Below are 12,029 nucleotides of genomic sequence, written 5' to 3' on the forward strand. Positions count from 1 at the left end.
TCACAACCTGAAATGAGGAGATGAAATGTTTCCCCACTCAGAGGGAATATGTCAACTGTAAAAATGAAACTTTTTCCTTCTTTAGGGGTAGAAGCAAATAACAAATGCTGTTTCTCTCAAAGTGTCGGCTGGTCTCGTCGTAAGGAAAGGAAAGTCATCTAGTTTGGTCTCCAAACCAGGTGTCAGAAATTTTTCTTTCTCTCTCTCCACTGAATGGACTGATTTCAAACCTCTATTGCTCATGAATTACTTAATTGCCCTCTGCGAAAAGCCTAAAAGCTGGTGGGTCAAGGAAATGTACTCTGGGACACTCTCAGTTGGATGTTATGCCAAAGAAGCTGTAATGGCGATGGGGGTGGTGGCGGAGGGGGCTTTCTTTTCCTTTTTTGCCAATGTGGTAAATCTCAGCGTTTTGGAAAAGCATTTTGTGATAGCTCAGGTGAGGATGAGCTTCTCTCTTCCTGACACATTTATACTCCTCTTTGCCTAGATAACTACTTCTCATGTCTACCTTAGATATCAGCTCCTTTAGGCCCCTCCCTGAACGCCTATGACATACAAGGAGCTTGGAGGACATATTTGATATTTCAGATTGCCCAAAACAAGAGAAGAATCCTGAATTTTCTATTTTTGCATGGGAAATGATTTCACACTTAGCAGCTTAAGGGGATTCATGTTTATCACCTTATAGTTTCCATGGGTCAGCAGTCTGAACTGCATGTTTTGCTCAGAGGTTCATAAGGCCGCAGTCATGTGTGTCGACTAGGCTATCTGCTAATCTAAAGCCTGGGGTCCTTTTCCAAACTCATTTAGGCTAGCAGAATTTGCTTCCTTGCAGGAGTAGGACAGAGGACCTTGGCTCCTAGTGCTTTCCCCTCTCCATAGGCACTTCATAACCTGCTGGTTAGTTTCTCCAAGGCCAGAAGAAAGCATCTCTACGGTTCAGAGGTTCTGATTTTAAGGAAGGCCTCGCTCCTTTATAAAAGGGCTCACTTGATTAGGTCAGGCCCACCCAGCATATTCTCCCTTTTGAGTGACTATTATGGACAGATTAGGGACCTTACTTACTTCTGAAAAATCCTTTCATCTTTGCCATATAACATAATCCCAGGAGCGATGTCACATCATATTCACAGGCTCTGCCCATACTTAAGGGGAGATCATTATAGAGCATGTGTGTGGATCAGGGGCAGGAACTTGGGGACCATTCTGCAATTCAGTATATTATGGACCCTTGAATTTTACTTTAAGGGACCACCCTTCCCCTATCAGTTCATGAGCTTTGGGTGGGGCTGACCCAAATTCCCACCATTCCCTAAATGATTGTATAGAAAATTCAACAATGAGCTGTTCTTTGTCCAATACTAGGCACATCATATATTATTTTATTCTCCGTAATTCTGTTTTTAGGTTTATAACCTTGCTCCATACTAGAATACAAGTATCATGAAAGGGGGGACCTTACAGATCTTGTTCAATTTTCTGTCCTCTGAACCTAGATGGTTTTTGGTATATATTAGGGGGTAATTGGATCTAAAGATACATATATATATATACATATATATATTTGGTATGTATTAGGGAACATTTGTTAAACGGGCTTTCTCCATTTTCATATGAGAAAGGAAGCTTGACGAAGCAATAGGATTGTCCTTGAATAACACAGCTTGTAAATGTCTTCAAGGTGGAGAGAATGTCTTCAAAACAAGGAAAAATAGTAACCACTTCTGTAACAATATGTGCCAGGCACAGGCCTCACTGCATCTTCAAAACCACTCTAAGGTGCATTTAGCAGGGAGGTGATAGCGATTTATGGCGCATTTCCCAGTTCCGTGCACTCAGACCTCTCAGGCTCACGAGGCTCTGCAAGCCTCCTGGCCCTCAGAATCCGCACTTGCCTCTGCACTGCACGCGAAGGAAACTGTTACATGGCATCTCGTGAATTTTAGGGGCCCGCTCATTCTCTTTCAGCCCAGCAGGCCGAGAGAACCGGTAGACTATATTCCCTAACTTCGAAACAAAATAAGCCCTCCTGGAGCCTCAAGATGGGGGAGGGCGTGGGGCCCCACCCGGAAGTGGACCTCATGCCTCCACAGTTGATTGGCGAGGACCCGGTCACGTGACCCGACGCAACGGGCGGAAGTGGGCGGGACCATCCTTTGAACTGGGAAGTACAAAGCCGGCTGTGGTTAGTCCTCCTGAGGCGATTCTCCTCGGGAGACCGTTGGCCCGCCTGGTGGGACCGTTGGCGCCGAGGGAGCTCGGGCGTTCCTGGCTATGAATGGGGAGAAGTTCCTTTGGGTAAGTAAAAAATGTGAGGAGCAAAGAAGCTTTTTGTTCTTCCTAAGTCTGCTGCGTTGTTTGACGAGCAATTGCTGTTCCTTTCGTTTTTACCTTCATTTTGCCGGTTGGTTTTACTTTCGTGTTGTTTCGATGTGTCGGTCAAAATGGAGCTCGACAGCCCTCTAGAACTCAGTACCCCTTTCTCTAGAAACGACGACGATTCTGTTCTTTTTCCCTCTCCTCCCCTGGCTTCCCACCTCAAGAATTAAGCTCTTCAAGGGCCCGGGTTTTGTTAAAAGCGTGAACCATGTAATTTCTAAATTTCAAAGAGTTTCCTAAAACAGTCTTAAAATTTGAGTTCGTATTGTGGAGTATTCGCTTAAGTAACAAAAGTTCAAAATAGCAAAAATAAAGAACTTGAAAGGAACAGAAAGGAATTGTTTGTAGATATTTGGACAAGGCCTAAAAACAGGTATTTTAATAATGTATGAAATATTGTAAGGGAGAATGAAACATAGGGGAGGTTTTAAGTAGACTGAACCATATAGAGAAATTAAAACCCGAAAATCTTGAGATATTTTTCTTCTTAATATCACAGAAAATAAGGACGCCTGCGTGGCTCAGCGATTGAGCGTCTGCCTTCGGCTCAGGGCATGATCCTGGTTCGGGGATCGAGTCCTGCATCGGGCTCCCTGCATGGAGCCTGCTTCTCCCTCTATGTCTCCTGTGTGTCTCATTAATAAAACCTTTAAGTGTATATATATATATTAAATATGTATATTTGATAAATATATATCCTATATTTAGATATAACTATCACAGATACTACTTTTAAAGGAGGAAATGCCTTGCTATAGAAGTAATTGGTTTTTTTAAAAAAACTTTTCTTTGAAAATGATTTATTTTAAAAGATTGAGCATCTCAGCGATTGAGCGTCTGCCTTCGGCTCAGGGCGTGATCCTGGTTCGGGGATCGAGTCCTGCATTGGGCTCCCAGCAGGGAAGCTGCTTCTCTCTCTATGTCTCCTGTGTCTCTCATGAATAAATAAGTTAATAAAGCCTTTAAATATATATATTAAATATATGTGTTTAATAAATGTATGCTATATAAATATATATATCACATACGAATTTTATTTTTTTTAAATAACCGCTTCTTTTTTTTTTTTAAAAGATTTTACTTATTTATTTATGAGACACACAGAGAGAGGCAGAGACATAGGCAGAGGGAGAAGCAGGCTCCATGCAGGGAGCATGACGTGAGACTCGACCCCAGGATCACGCCCTGGGCGGAAGGCGGCACTAAACCGCTGAGCCACCCGGGCTGCCCCCAGATACTAATTTTAAAGGAGGAAATGCCTTGCTATAGAAGTGATTGCTTTTTTTTTTTTTTTAAACTTTTTCTTTGAAAATGATTTCTTTAAAAGATTGAGCATCTCAGCAATTGAGCGTCTGCCTTCGGCTCAGGGCGTGATCCTGGTTTAGGAATCCAGTCCCCCGCATTGGGCTCCCAGCAGGGAAACTGCTTCTCCCTCTATGTCTCCTGTGTCTCTCATGAATACATACGTTAATAAAACCTTTAAATGTATATATATATTAAATATGTATATTTGATAAATATGTATCATTTATTTAGATATATATATCACAGATACTAATTTTAAAGGAGGAAATGCCTTGCTATAGAAGTGATTGCTTTTTTAAAAATTTTTAAACTTTTTCTTTGAAAACGATTTCTTTTAAAAGATTGAGCATCTCAGCGATTGAGCGTCTGCCTTCGGCTCAGGGCGTGATCCTGGTTTAGGAATCCAGTCCCGCATTGGGCTCCCAGCAGGGAAGCTGCTTCTCCCTTTATGTCTCCTGTATGTCTCCTGAAAATATATTAGTAAAGCTTTTAAATATATATATGTATATTGAATATGTATATTTGATAAATATATATCATGTATTTAGATATATATATATTACAGATACTAATTTTAAAGGAGGAAATGCCTTGCTATAGAAGTGATTGTTTTTTTTAAAATTTTTAAACTTTTTCTTTGAAAATGATTTCTTTTAAAAGATTGAGCATCTCAGCGATTGAGCGTCTGCCTTTGGCTCTGGGCATGATCCTGGTTCGGGGATCCAGTCCTGCATCGGGCTCCCAGCAGGGAAGCTGCTTCTCCCTCTATGTCTCCTGTAGGTCTCCTGAATAAATACATTAATAAAGCTTTTAAATATATATATGTATATTGAATATGTATATTTGATAAATATATACCATATATATATATAGCACGGATACTAATTTTAAAGGAGGAAATGCCTTGCTATAGAAGTGATTGCTTTTTTTAAAATTTTTAAACTTTTTCTTTGAAAATGATTTCTTTTAAAAGATTGAGCATCTCAGCAATTGAGCATCTGCCTTCGGCTCAGGGCATGATCCTGGTTTGGAAATTGAGTCCTGCATCAGGCTCCCAGCAGGGAACCTATTTTTCCCTCTATGTCTCTTGTGTCTCTTATGAATGATTACATTAATAAAGCCTTTAAATAAATAGATATATATATTAAAATATATATATCACACATACTAATTTTATTTTACTTTTTAAAAAAGATTTTATTTATTCATTCATGAGAAACACACAGAGAGAGAGAGGCAGAGACACAGGCAGAGGGAGAAGCAGGCTCCATGTAGGGAGCAGGATGTGGGACTCCATCCCGGGTCTCCAGGATCACGCCCTGGACCGAAGGCGGCGCTAAACCGCTGAGCCACCCGGGCTGCCCCCAGATACTAATTTTAAAGGAAATGCCTTGCTGTAGAAGTGATTGCTTTTTAAAAAAATTGTAAGCTTTTTCTTTGAAAATAATTTCTTTTAAAAGATTTTATGTATTCGTGAGAGACACAGAGAGAGAAGCAGAGACATAGGCAGAGGGAGAAGCAGGCTCCCTCTGGGGATCCCGATGCAGGACTCGATCCCAGGACCCCCAGGATCATGCCCTGAGCCAAAGGCAGATGCTGAACCACTGAGCCACCCAGGTGCCCCGCAAATACAATTTTCTTTACGTGACAAATAGGAATATATTTTGTTTTTATTCGTAATTTCCAGTTTAACTGCTTCGTGATGAGAGAGGGTTGTTTGTAATATTTTTTTTTGTGAAATTTGTTGTTTCCTTGCAACTTAATCTATGATCAGTTTTTGTGAATATGCCATGCAGAATTGAAAAGTAATGTTCTGTGTGATGAGTTTAGAGCTTTACATATATTCATAAGTTCTACCGTGTTGCTTATGCTGTTCAGGTGTTCTTTTTTCTTATTTTTTTGTCCACTTGATTTGATTTGTAGTGAGCAGAATATTCTTACTGTGTTTCTGTTCCTGTCTCCTTGCAACTTCTGTAGTTTTTGCTTTTTTGTTTTTGTTTTTGTTTTTTTTTTTTTTTTTTGCATTACTAAAGGGACGACATTTATTCCTTTTCCAAATGTTACAGTAAAACTAGGTGGAAGAGAATGGTTTTAGCAGAGGAAAAAAAAAGTACAAATCTGGGGTTTGGCCATTAAAAGTTATTTACAACAATGGGAGGGGGGAAAAAGACAACAAAAAGTTGTTTCACATTACAGACCTCCCCCCCCACCCCAAAGCCTAATACTTGCTTACCAAGTCAAAAAAGCGACACAGTCTATTCACAAGCTGGAGGTTTGAACTTGAGTAAGACATTTATAAAAACCTGGACAGGGGCAGTGTCCTCCCTAGCCCAGGTGCCACTAGGCACAGCACAAGAGACTAAAAACTCAACAGAGGGGAAGGCTGGACACTCGGGGTTGGGAGTGTAGGCACCCCACATCTGGCTCAGGGATTTGGGGAGTAAACAACTTACTTGGAAAAGAACTGGGGAAGAAAACCAGCAATTGCCTTCTGCAGGGGTAGGGGCAGGAGAGGTAGGGCCAGGGGCAGGAGCATATTTCACATCACTAACCTAACTCGGGAAACTGCAAGGGACCATCTTCAGCTGGCCTTAAGAGGAAGGCCAGATGGATGATGGGAGAATCCACAGGAGGGAAAAGGAGAGGGAATGTGGCTGGGAGGGGGCAACAGCCCCTTCCTTTCTGGGCCACAGGATGGCAGCCAGGGCACCAGGTCCAGGGAGTGACCTCCACAAGGACAGCACAGTTTTTACAGCTTAGAGATCACCCACCTGCCCCCACCCAGCTACTCATTCTGCTCGCCGGCAGGTGTAGGGCCACTCTCCGGCCTCGAGGGAATGGACAGCTCTGCAGCCTGGAGCTCTGCCTCTTCTTCTGTGTCTCCTCCCTTGGAGGCAGCACTAGCCTCTGCCCCCTTGGCCTGGGGCTCCTGGCTCTCAGGGGTGGCGGCAGCCTTCCCTACCTGGGCTGTGCCTTCCTCGCTGCAGGCTCCGATCTCACCCTGCTCCTGCTCTTCCTCTGTGGGTGAGGAGGCAGAGGAATCACCCCCACCCTCCTTCCGATTTCTCTTGAAGGACAGACCACTCAATTTGAAAGGCTTCTTGAAAGAGAATTTCTTCTTCTTCTTGGGGGTCTCCTTGGCGGGGGCATCCCCCTTGACCTCAGCGCCCTGGCTAGGGGGTGCTGGCTCTATGGCATCGCCAATGGCCCCGGCTGCCTCCTCTGTTTCGTTCCTGGGGGGGCGACTCCTCTTCACCTTTGGGGGATAAGTCTCCATTGCTTTTCATGTGGCCATTCTCCTGTCCGTTGGCCTTAGCAGGCGAAGTACCTGCTGCCTCCTCGGGGGTCACGTAGCCCCGGGGAGCCTTGGAGCTCTGGCTGCCCGTGATGGGGGGGGGGTCTGCTGGGGGCGCCCGGGGTGCCCCAGGCTCACGCAACAGGGGATAGTTCGGCCGGGCTGGCCTGGCCAGTGGAGGGGTGGGGCTCGCGCCTGAGGGGGAGGGGTATGGGGGGGAACCGAGCTGCACCCCCTCTCGGCGCCCGACCCGCTAGCTATGCCCACCACCGCTCCGCACCAGAATCACAACTTCTGTAGTTTTTTACTTCATTAAAGATGTTGGCATTATTATTTGGTAATAAATACTCTTTTATTATTATTAATTATTTTGGGGGACGCCTGGGTGGCTCAGCAGTTAAGCATTTTCCTTCAGCTCAGTGTGTGATCCCGGGATTCTAAGATTGAGTCCCACATCAGGCTCCCCCCAGGGAGCCTGCGTCTCCCTCTGCCTATGTCTCTGCCTCTCTGTGTCTCTCATGAATAAATAAAATCTTAAAAAAATATATTTTTAGAGAGAGAGTGGGAAGGGGGAGGGGCTGAAGGGGAGAGAGAGTAGCCCAACACCCGGCCCTATCTCCAAATGCTGAGATCATGACCTGAGCTAAAATCAGAAGTCAGATGCTTAACCGATGTGCTACTGAGGTAATAAATATTCTTAAATGTTGTATGATCATTCTGCATAGTGGCCTTTAATACAAAATTGTCCTTTTGTCTTGACTATTTGCTTTGAGACTTAAATTTTACTTTGCTGATACCAGGGTATCTGCTCTTTTTCTGTTTCCATTTTTCTATTTCCATTATTCCTGTTTCCATTCATCCAGTATGCCTTTGTCCCATCCTTTATTCTTTTTTTTTAAGATATTATTTATTTGGGATGTTATTTATTTGGGACGCCTGGGTAGCTCAGTGGTTGAGCGCCTGCCTTCGGCCCAAGGTGTGATCCTGGAGTCCCAGGATTGAGTCCCCACATTGGGTGCCCTGCATGGGGCCTACTTCTTTCTCTGCCTGTGTCTCTGCCTCTCTCTCCCTGTGTATCTCATGAATAAGTAAAATCTTGTGAAAAAAAGATTTTATTTATTTTTTTGAGAGAGAGAGCAAGCGACCATGAGAAGGGGGAGGGAAAGAGGTAGGGATAGAGGGAAAAGCAGACTCCCCACTGAGCAGGGAGACCCAGGACCCAGGACCATGACCTGAGCCCAAGGCTGACTTTTAATCGACTGAGCCACTCAGGTGCCCCATGACCTGTCCTTTATAATTTAGCATTTTTGAATCACTGTTGGAGGTGTGTGTCTCTTATATACAAGAGAATTGGGGGATGCCTGGGTGGTTCAGTGGTTAAGCATCTCCTTTCGGCTCAGCACGTGATCCTGGGGTCCCAGGATTGAGTCCCACATTGGGCTCCCTGCATGGAGCCTGCTTTTTTCCTCTGCCTATGTCTCTGCCTGGCTTTCTCTCTCTCTCTCTCTCTCTCTCTCACGAATGAATAAAGTCTTTTAAACGAGGTTTGGGTTTTGCTGTGTGTGAAATTGAAAATTGTTTGCTTTTACTAATCAAGGAAAGCCCATTTCCATTTATTTTTTTGGTATACATGTTTATTTTACATTTTGTCAATATTTTAAATTATGTATATTTTATTTGCTATGTTTATAAGATGTGTATCATTTGCTCTTTAGCATACACATGTATTTTAGGTATGTAGTAGGAGAGTTTGCATATTTGTTTTAGTGGTTATCTTAGTATTTATACCTTTTATTTCAAAAAAGTTTTTTTAAGTGATTTCAATAAATCAATATTCAATACCCAATATTGGGACGTGAATATTGGGATACCCAATATTGGTCCCATCATTGAGACCAATGATGATTGATCATCATTTCACATCATTTCACCAATATTGGGCTTGAACTCAAGACCCTTAGATCAAGAGTTGCATGCTCTTCTGACTGAGACAGCCAGGCACTCAGGTATTTATGTTTTTTATGATAGTCACAGAGAGAGAGAGAGAGAGAGAGAGGCAGAGACACAGGCAGAGGGAGAAGCAGGCTCCATGCACCGGGAGCCCGATGTGGGATTCGATCCCGGGTCTCCAGGATCGCGCCCTGGGCCAAAGGCAGGCGCCAAACCGTTGCACCACCCAGGGATCCCCTATTTATATGTTTTTAAATACTCATAGTCTCTTTTTATTGTTTAGGGTCTGGTTTGTAATTTTTTTTATTAGTATCGTAACTTTCACCTATTCCCTACTCTGTTTTGCTCTTTCATTTTCCTTTATCCCATTTATTGGTTGCATTGCTTTTGCTTTTTGCTTTGTCAAAACGTACATTTATACATGAGTCTTTCACTCTTTGTCCCAAATTTGTTTTGTTCTTTATATCATCTGTCCTTCCATCCACTTATCTATATACCAAAATGCTCTACCGTCAGTCATTTTGCCAAAGTTATTCATAGGTGTCTCTTGGTTGGAGGAAGCTTATCTTCCAAGGACAGCAGTTGGCAAACTTTTTCTCTAGCAGGCCAGATAATGAGTATTATTAGGTTTTGTGCATCATATGGTCTCTGCCACACTACTCAGCTCTGTTACTGTAGCCTGAAAGCTACTATAGACAGTAAACAAAGGAGTGTAGCTGTGTTCCCATAAAACTGTATCTGTAAACACTGAAATTTGACTTGATTATAGTTTTCACAGGTAAAAGAAAGGGAAAAATAATTTTCACAGGTTGTGAAATATTGTTACTCTTTTGGTTTTCTTTTAGCTATTTGAAAATGCAAAACAAACAAACAGTTCTTAGCTCAGTCCCCATACAAAAATGGGAGAGGTTGGATGTGGTCCCGGAGAATAATTTGCCAGCACTTGTTCTAGTAGATTCCTCAAAAAGGGCTCATGGGTACAGAATTCCCTAAGCTGTTGTATGTTGAAAAGTATGTGTGTGTTAATAGCCTTGATACTAGAAGGCAGCTTTGTCGGATATAAAATCCTTGGTTCATGCTTCATTGATTGTTTATAAATGCTGTTCCATTTTTGCCCTGCTTTAGATATTGTTTTTTGTTTTGTTTTGTTTTGATTATATTGTTTCTGAATGTCTGATACCAGTCCAGTTCTCTCGCCTTTACATAGTACTTGATCTTTTTGCCTGGAGGTCTTTACAGTTTTAACTTTATCTTTGAAATCTAATAGACGAAAGACTGTATCTTGCAGTTGATGGTGCATTTTATTTTATTTTTTGGATTTCACTTATTTATTGAGAGTGAGCATGAGAGAGAGTGCGAGCGTGCCGTGCAAGCAGGGAGGAGGGGTCAGAGGGCAGAAGGAGAGAGAGAAGCAGAATCCCCACTGATCAGGGAGCCGGATGAGGGGCTCAATTCAGGGACCCAGGGATCATGACCTGAACTGAAGGTAGATGCTCAACTGACTGAGCGACCCAGGAGTCCTTGATTGTGCATTTTTAGTGGATAGGTAGACAAAGGTCTTTTTCTATTTCTGGAAGATTTTCTTGGATTATAATTTGTCCTATTGATCATCATTTCACTGGGACTGCAATAATATCATTCCTTCTTTGCTTGGCTTCTGTTCCATTATCTTCTCTTCCTCATCTTACTTTCCTATCACATTTTCATTGTATTGTTTGTTTTCCTGCTCCCTTAATATTTTCAATGCCCCCTTATTACATTTTACTAAGGCCTGTTCTCACTTGGGCACTTGTAATTTCTTCTTTTTTTTTAAGATTTTATTTGTTTATTCATGAGAGACACAGAGAGAGAGAGAATGAGAGAGAGAGGGAGGGAGGGAGAGAGAGGTAGACACAGGCAGAGGAAGAAGCAGGCCCCATGTAGGAAGCCCAGAGTCCCGGGGATCACGCCCTGACCCAAAGGCAGGTGCTAAACCACTGAGCCACCCAGGCATCCCGTAATTTATTCTTCAATTGTAAAATGACTTTGTTTTTTCTTCCTTTTTTTTTCCTGAGTTCAATCACCTCTTTTTTTTAAGATTTTATTTATTTATTCATGAGAGACAGAGGGAGGGGCAGAGACATAGGCAGAGGGAGAAGCAGGCTCCATGCAGGGAGCCCAATGCAGGACTTGATCCCAGAATCCCGGGATCACGCCCCAAGCCAAAGACAGACCGCTGAGCCACCCAGGCATTCCCAATCACTTCTTTTAATTTCTTCCTGTATTTTGTTTATTTCTGTTTTTCCCTTTTGAATTTCTGATCCAAGGTATTTTTTTGTCACCACCTTTCCATTTGTGTCTATTTAATTCCATTTGGAGTATTGTCTTGTATCAGTATTTTTAAAATATTTTATTTGTATATTAATTTTTTTATAATTTATTTATGATAGTCACACAGAGAGAGAGAGAGAGAGAGAGAGGCAGAGACACAGGCAGAGGGAGAAGCAGGCTCAGAAGCAGGCTCCATGCACCGGGAGCCCGACGTGGGATTCGATCCCGGGTCTCCAGGATCGCGCCCTGGGCTAAAGGCAGGCGCTAAACCACTGCGCCACCCAGGGATCCCTTATTTGTATATTATAGTGAGAGAGCACAGGAGCGAGGGAGGGACAAAGGGAGAGTGAGCTGAGCAGGGAGCCTGACATGGTGCTCAATCCCAGGTCCCTAATATTGTGACCTGAGCCTAAGGCAGATACTTGACTGACTGAGCCACCCAGGTGCCCTGATATTTTTTTGTTTCATGATTGCTTTTCTGGGGTTGGGGTTAGTTACCTCAGTTGATATGTATTACATTTTTAAAAGAATTTATTTATTTATTCATGAGAGATACAGAGAAAGAGAGAAAGAGAGAGAGAGGCAGAGACACAGGCAGAGGCAGAAGCAGAGTCCATGCAGGGAGCCCCAACGTGGGACTCTATCCCGGGTCTCCAGGATCACACCCCAGGCTGCAGGCAGCGCTAAACCGCTGTGCCACTGGGGCTGCCCTGTTTTTACCCTTTATCTCTCTTAGAAGCTATGAGTTTTGGAGACTGATCCTTCAAATTGCATGTCCTTAAGTCCT

The 12,029-nt window shown here is 43.1% G+C and overlaps 1 long non-coding RNA gene and 1 pseudogene across 2 annotated transcripts in view; one reads left to right on the forward strand and one right to left on the reverse strand.

Annotated features, from left to right (window-relative positions):
- The first annotated feature begins 2,178 nt into the window (after nt 1–2,178).
- LOC144308610 (uncharacterized) overlaps nt 2,179–12,029 on the forward strand; it is a 38,565-nt gene continuing 28,714 nt past the window's right edge. For both annotated transcript variants that reach the window (XR_013375020.1, XR_013375021.1), the window contains exon 1: nt 2,179–2,301. This is a non-coding gene — a long non-coding RNA (uncharacterized LOC144308610). The remainder of the gene's footprint in view (nt 2,302–12,029) is intronic.
- Nucleotides 6,447–9,452, reverse strand: LOC144308208 (MARCKS-related protein pseudogene; annotated as a pseudogene).

This window comes from Canis aureus, chromosome X (assembly GCF_053574225.1).
Source record: "Canis aureus isolate CA01 chromosome X, VMU_Caureus_v.1.0, whole genome shotgun sequence".
Classification (NCBI taxonomy): Eukaryota; Metazoa; Chordata; class Mammalia; order Carnivora; family Canidae; genus Canis; species Canis aureus.